The sequence below is a fragment of the Halichoeres trimaculatus genome, unplaced genomic scaffold (assembly GCF_033239565.1).
Source record: "Halichoeres trimaculatus isolate MK-OKI-2021-1 unplaced genomic scaffold, fHalTri1.1 fHalTri1_scaffold_5, whole genome shotgun sequence".
NCBI lineage: Eukaryota > Metazoa > Chordata > Actinopteri > Labriformes > Labridae > Halichoeres > Halichoeres trimaculatus.
In genome coordinates, this window is record NW_027437183.1 from 9,169,822 (window position 1) to 9,177,742 (window position 7,921).

At 40.5% G+C, this 7,921-nt stretch overlaps 1 protein-coding gene across 2 annotated transcripts in view; it reads right to left on the bottom strand.

The window, feature by feature from the left end:
• Positions 1-6,672, bottom strand: part of ypel1 (yippee-like 1) — a 45,083-nt gene extending 38,411 nt beyond the window's left edge. Inside the window, exon 1 of one of the 2 annotated variants that reach the window (XM_074670135.1) lies at positions 6,024-6,672. The gene's annotated coding sequence lies outside the window, so the exon portion shown is untranslated. Of the gene's footprint in view, positions 1-3,395; positions 3,642-6,023 lie in introns of those variants that run through there. The other variant, XM_074670134.1, reaches the window with a different exon arrangement.
• Positions 6,673-7,921: the final 1,249 nt, after the last annotated feature.

Below are 7,921 nucleotides of genomic sequence, written 5' to 3' on the forward strand. Positions count from 1 at the left end.
CAAACAACAGAGGATTTACACTGTTAAGCTGTATCCCTCAGCGCCCCCCACAGGCCTGGAGCTCTTCTGTTTCCAAGCCTGATTTTCATTTTTCTTTACTGTATTTTTTTTTCTTTTCATCATCTGTTTATTTGGAGCATATTCCATGTCAGTGCAGTTGTTTCTGCTTAATGCACCATGTTGTCTCATTTCCAGTGTCCCATAGAAGTCGTCTGTCACAATACTTGGTAAACATCAGACATTTTCAAGTTCCTCAAAAATCAAATTAAGAGTCACTTCTAACTGCGTCAAAAAATAAAGAAAAAAAAATCAAAACTATAAATCAGATCCAACCATAAATGAATAATATGAATCACAAGACATTACTTGGGGACATTTCTAGAAATATTACCAGGATTATAGGCCAACATTATTTTTTCTAAACACACAATTCCAAAGTAATACAACCACCAACCTGAGTTCAGTGTGCAATCATTACAGAACTTCATAATACACATAAGAAAAAAGGAGAATGAAAGCTTCTCGTTAAAGCCTCAAGGGGATTTAATTACATCACTTAATATCGAACACAATGGGAATATTAAACAATGCTTCCCCAGTTAATTTTAGCCAAACATTTTGAGTTGAAGGCTTGTTGTAGGAATGTTATTTTCTAGTGGTAAATATAAAAACACATTACACTTGAGTTTTAAATGTGTTCAAAAATTACATCAATCTTTTTTCTATATGCTAGCAACTCTTCAAAATTCAATAAAAAAAGTTCTTTCATTGCAGGCTGATGTTTACTTTGTCAGTTGGTTCAGTTAGCGACACAACAGTTACACCTAGCACCTAGCAGTTGGCTAAGTAGGCTAAATGTCTAGTTAATCCAAGTCAGAAATACTTATTTGTAACAGTTTTATTTCTATTTTGTTTGATATTTTATTTTTCATGAGTCTTACTTGTTGATTTTATTCTTAGGTGTTAGCATGTTAGCGGGCCAATGACACCTTTGCCAGTTAGCTGAATAGTTTATGTTGTGCTTTATTTTGGTGAAATGCAGTTAAAAACATCTTATACATTTATATTTAAAAACTTGTTGGTTAGTCCTGTTGACCTTATTCCACTTCCCCATGTTTAAAACTTTTAACAGGTATTAGCATATCAGCAAGCTAGGACTTTTAGCTAAACAACAGTACCCCATATAAGTAGCATTAGCAGGCTAAAGTAACTGCTAATCTGTATAAATAAAACTCATATGAATCACGCCGTTTTGGTGTTGTGTTACTTTGTCCAAATGAGGCATTAGCACATTAACAAGCTAATTTTAGCTCAGCCAGTAAGCTGAAACCTCACAGTTCTGATGTTATGTGTGTAAATATTGAACTTAAACTCTTAATCTCTATCTGAGGACTCGTTTGTTTACATTTGTTGTCTCTGCTTCAGAAGAGAAGTCTGTTTGGACTTTTTCCACTCTGACAGCAGGAGAATGGTTGTGCTGTTGCTATGGATCACCTGTCAGTCAAACAGAGGGGGCGGGACTATGACGTCTTGTGTCTTCTGTTGTTGAGAAAAATTAAGCAGCCTATAGGTGGTGCAATAAATCCTATGCACCACTGTGGTGTTGACTACATCTGAAAAAAGTCATTCTGAGGCTACACTGTGATTTATGTGAGGGCCTGATACATAACTATTTTGTGTTTATGTGGTCCTCAAAGCAGTTTCACCTTCTGACAGACATATTTTGCAGCCTGATACCTCTTTTGAAAGAGTCTTTACACCCTGGGACAAAGGACTAAAGCTGTCTGAAAACAGGAGTAGAAATGAGGGAAAAACCACCTGTAGCCCCTGAAAGAAATGAAACTCTAGCAATACCCACAGGCTCCACAACCAGTGTTCCCCACAACACACCTTAACAAAAGATAACACCTTGTCACAAAACAACAATAAGCCCGCTGCATCCCTGAGAGTAACCAAACAAAGAAAATGAGCTTCAGCAGCTCCAGAAGTTTCCAGTCGAGCTCAGTGTGCTGCAACAGGAAGAGCAGCGCCGAGACAGCAGCCAGCAGCCAGACGAGAAAACAAAGGAGCTTCCGCGACTCAACAGGAAGCGGCCGTGACGTGACGCATGGCTGCTTTGCAAACATATGAACACCCACAGTCTCAATCAGCGTTTGGAAGGTGCAGAGGTGACAACAGAGAGATCAGCCCAGTGGACCAAGACGAGCCATATTTACATACATACTGTATAATCTGCACAGGTGCTCCAGGTTTAATCCCTGCATGAAAAGGACGAAATCCCCTCACTGAATTAGCCTAGTTTAACCTCAGCACATGCACAGTGGAAAGGTAAACACACACACACGCACACGGTAGCTTTAATCAGTAAGTGTGTCACACGTTAGTATCATCAACATAAGTGATTTAATCAACTCTGAGCAGTGCATCCCTGAAGAGGAGATGTCATTCACATACACACACTATCACACACAGACAATGGCATGCTGTAATTTGCATTTAACCCCCCCTTCTCCCGACACACACACACACACACACACTGACAGCAAGACATGACGCACACACATTGATCATGTCCTTATAAAAGCCAAATAAGGACAAGAAAACACTTGTCTGAGCTGTTTTTGTATATTTTGGTCTGAAGCTAAGACTGTTAACTGACTTTTAAGTCTTTGACAGTCCATGTTTTTATCTATGGTCACTTTATAATGTCTTATTTTAACATTTTTACAATCTTTTTTCAAGTATTACACCTGAAATAAAGCTTAAATTGAGTATGTTAATGCCAGAGAGGCATGCCTGCTTCTGAAGTCCATGCTTTCTTTGTTCCAGTCTTCTTCAAAACCTAGCAGCAGCTTAAAAACCTGCTCAAAAACGCTATATTTCAAAGGTAACTAAAGGCAGGACTGAATATAAAGGTGACATGAGCCGAATGGACAGGTAACACAGCAGGAACAGCTGATACTCAAACTGAGCAAAGTGAAAACAAAGAGGCAGCACACTGTGCGTCTCTGGTAACAGGAAGAAGAGTGTCCAGACAAAGGACTCCACAGCATCAAGCCAAAAAAGGAACGTTTTTAAAACACAACATGCCATTCAAAGGTGGTTTTTAAATGCTAAATAAGTAAATCTTGGCATAACAAGCTATAGCGGTGTCAGTCATCGCTTCCTTTTTTTCTCCATCCCTTCTTCAAAACGTGTTTATCCCCAACAAAGAGCACGACGCCAGCTACCAGTGCAACAGTGTCGCTGTGCTGGCTAATTTTTTAATGTTTGTTTTTTCCGAGCCTGATGCAGTCTGTGAATCCAGCACGACACCAGAACCATGTTTGCAGCCTCTTAAACAACATCTTCAATCTTTTATTTTGAGGTAAACATTGCCCTGCTGCTGTACTCACCACCTGGATCAGATCTGAGCAAAACGCAGCTTGATGGAAAACTGCTTGCTGGAGAAAGAGAGATGTTTTGTTTTTTTGGAGTTAAATTAATGATTGTCGTCGTCCCAGGCTCTGGTCCATGGGTGATGCTGCCAGATGGGAACTTATTGTTGGTTCCTTTGGGTGCTGACGGTTCTCATTTTCCCAACACGGGCTTTTGTTGTGTCTTTTGTGTGCGTAATGGACTGGCCTCGTTACTTTGGTACGGAAACGTCACCACGTGGGAGGGAGATGGACCTGGGATTGACAGGCGGACTGGCCAACGGGTGGCAGCGCTGCCTTCAGGCTCTCGTGGGAAAGATGGAAACCAGGTTGGGAGTTGTTTTATGGCGGAAAAATAACATTCATGTGTTACATGTTACTTTCTTTTTTCATTTTTTTTTACATGAGCGATGGTTTTTACCGCAAAATTTTCTTAAGTCATTTACTTTATTCTATATTTTCACAATTTTTTGTCCGTAATATAGCCATTATCTCTGTTTATTCCTGCACACGGTAAGATTTTGTTAATTTCTGTTGTTAATATCTTCATTTTCTCTAATTCTATGACCTTTTTTGCTTACTCAGTTTTTAGTTTTTAGTTTTTAATGTTTTGAGTTCTGCCTTTGTCTACCTTTGTTACTATAACACAACTCTTCTGAACAATTTCAAAACAGTTCTTTCCGTTTTTGCCTCACAAACATCACAGTTTAGGTTTTGGTTGCTGACTCCAAACACTGAAACAGAACTCTTTCAAGAAGCAGGTCAAATATATTTCTGAGCTTTTAAAAGCATTTATATCTTTTCAGGAATTCTTTGAAATATTACATTTTGGTGTCCACTTACAGGTATGACCAAGTTAAGAATTATCTATTGGAAACACCATGAAAGTGATCTTCAGTGCTGGAATAATGCAGCTCTGAAAGTTATTGCTCCATTACTGCTGAAGACATTATTTCCCATGCGGCGTGAACGCGCCACAAAGGGAAGGCGGGAGCGCGCAGACACCCGGATGTGTAAATAAATACAAGATGAGCATATGAATCTAACTCCTTTGCTTTCTCTGTTACAAAAATCAGAGGCATTATAGTTCTATATAAGTGATGTGTTTTGTTGTTTTCTTGATTTAAATGAAGAGAGTTTTATGGTTGATTTCTGCACTTTTTTATCGAGATTAAATGAATTAGTATAAAAATAGTTAAATTGGTCTGTGTTTTGCTTAAGATGTGTATGGGGTTTATGACATGGTTTTAAACGCAGCAAAATTAAAGTTCAGCGTCATATTACGTGAAAGGGAACATTTGGAAACACGAAATGTCAAACTAAGACAGGAAACAACAGATGTTGATTATTTTCCTTAAGAAATTGCCAAAAGCTCTGAGATTTTGCTCCGAAACAAGCCCGTGTTGGTTAATCGTAGGAGCATGTCGACTAAGTCCAAAGAGCGTATTTTAAAACGTTGTAGCGAAAAGTCTTATTTATGTGACATCATTTGGAAAGCAAACAAAAGAGCAGAATGATCATCCCCACCTCCTCCTTCTTCTCCTTCTGCTGCACTGTTTATGTGTCAGCATTGCATCATCCTGACACTGAACACAACCACTGAAATATTGCGTTATGCATAAAAACATTAAACACAAATGTATGAGCAGCTCTTGAGAGCAGCATTAATCTAGTAGCTGCTATCCCAAAACAGCAGCCTGCCCTCATCCTACCCTTGCTGTCCTGACGCCGGGCACGCGCCTCAGTTTGAAGACTACAATAACAACAATTCACGAGCATTTTTCAGGCTCTCATTAAGAAAATCTATGTCGACAGCGCATCACAAACACCGTTATGTTGCAATACGGTGAAACTGTCAAATGTGTTGCTTCACCGTAAGATGTAAACACAACATTTGCTCACTGCAGCTTTCCTCAGAGGGAGCGTGAGCGTTATGAAATCCATCCTTTCACTGTTTTTGTCGCCCGTTCACGTGGCATCATTAAGCCACCCCCCTCCAAAAGACACTGACCGAGATCTGCAGCCAAAGATGCGCGCACTTGATGACGGCGATCATAACCGAGATAGCGCAAACGATCAGCTGAATGGAGCTGCACGGAGGGGTGTTTTGATCTTGAATGTAACACAGGGATCAAATTGCAAAACGTGTTTCATTAAAGAAATGACGCGTTGTAGCCTTATCACCAATACGAGCGCTATCGACCTACATCTGCGTAAATCCTACTTTCGAGGCTTAAGATATACCACACAACACCATAAACAATCTATAACGTGAATTTCTGCAGGATATCATGCAACTATGCAGTATTACTCATTGGATGTTCAAGTGTTTTCATGCATTACAAAGTCCAAGAGGCTTTGCGTGCATGCACAAGCAGCCTAATCCTATGATGAATTAAAGCGAGGTATAAATAAGGAGAAACTACCAATCCCTGCGTGCACAACAACAAAACAAAATAACACCACTTTGCACAATGTGAGACAAAAAAAAAAATCTAAACGTAAACACATTATGGATGTGACATCAAAGCAGTATTTCAGTTGTAAATATGGTTCAGCACACAAACGCATGCGTGTCCTCCAGCAGGTCACTGGCTCTGCACTTACCCCAAAAACACTTCGCCTTCCCTCCATCGGACACCAAAACAACCCGGAGAGGAGAGCCGTTTCCTCGCTGGAGCTGCAGGAGTCTGGGTGTCAATTTAAAGTAAATAAAAATAAAAGACACTTTCACCGTCCCATTAAGGTAGCAGCCAGTCTAGCTCGGGCCGAGTGCCATGAAAAAGTCTCCAAAAATCTCTAATCTCCTCGCTGGATGTTCATAAACCAAAGTGTCTCTGCGGTAAAGCGCGAAATCTGCGGGATTTCTCCGTACAGGTCCGGTCTGAGAAGAGTCCCATCCGTGATGCGGGTCAGAGTGTGTGCATGATGGAGCAGCTCGCAGCTTTTTGAAGCGTTTTAACCTCTAACTCTACCTTCAGCTCTCCGACATCAGCGGCAGGACAGGCCGAGCTGTCCCGTCTGCGGCCTTATTTATACTGAAATCCTAATTAGCTCTGTGATGCGCAGCGCGCTTTGAATAATGCACAAACATCACAGCACCAGATCCCTGCGTGAAAACAGTCAGATCTCTTTGAAAATAGCTCAACTTTCATTTCAAGGAGCTGTGTGAGCTGGTTTTAGCGTGCAAGAAAAATTAAAAGTGCAGAAAAAGCTCTGTTTGATTCCATCTCCTGGTGCTACCTTTACGTACCGTTTGACTTTAGAGACTTCAGATTTAGAACACAAGAACAACAACGTGGAACATGTCTGAACAAATTCAAATACAGGATAACGATCAAATCACAGGGACACTTGCTGCTATTGAGCACATAAACCACACGAAAATATAAAATGAAAAGCAAAATCTTCATAATAGTCATGAAAAATACATACATAAATCTATTGAGCTCAAAAGGTCTCTTAAGTATGTGCACACAAGATACTATTTTTGGGGGGGGGGCAGGAAAATACCTTGCTCCCAAAATGTGAAAAGGAAGTCAGTCTACTTCAGGGAACTCTGGTGCTCAACACCTCTCAAAACATGTCAAATAGCATTAAAAGTGGCATAACATACCTTTTTTGTTGTAGCCAACCTAATCAGGCTGTTTAATCGGCAGATGTAGTTAAAAAAATGTTAAAATTGTCGATGAAATGCTTTACTTGTCACCTGGGGTGAAAACAAAACAAAACAAGCTAAAAGTAGCCTACACAGTTGCTCGAATTGGACATTTATGGGTCTGTTTTTAGCAATTGTGTTTTTCAGGGGCTACCGATGTATTCTTTGTGCGTTTAAGGCTCCTTGGTGAATCTCAAAACGATGTACATAATATGTCATGACGTGATTTAAGTGGATTTAATAAATTATTTCCCCTCAGGGCTACAGGCTGAAGTCATACGCAAACACAACACGAGTTTCTCCTAATTATAAGGCCTTTCTTGTAACGTAGCTTATCCTGTCTCAAACACAGTCTGCTGGGAGCTGTTAAACTTCTTATTCAGACCAAAAACAAAAAAGGAACTTTTGTTATCTTTGATGTCCCTTGAAATATATTTTTGGAGATCTACGTGAAGGCAACAGTAGCCTAGCTACACAGCCGCTTCCACAAATAGCAACCAATCAGCGGGCAGAACATTCGCCGTTTGACCAATCAGCTGTAGCAAAAGGCGGGGCTAAGTTCCCGAACCAATCAACATGAGGTCACACTCTTGACAGCGCGCGCGCGGGGCTGAGACTTGTTTTTAGCTGTGCGCGCCACCGACGCAGACGCGTGCCAAAAGCTCATACTTATTGAAGCGCATGCGCGGCCGCATTGCAAGCACGTGGTCAAGAGGAGCAGGTAAACAAACCCTAAAATCAATAGAGATGATTGATGTTCAGCACTGCTGTTGACCATAATGTCAGCATATCTGTGTATCTTGTAATTGGACTGGTTTTGTTAAAACGGTTGTATTGGAAGGAAATG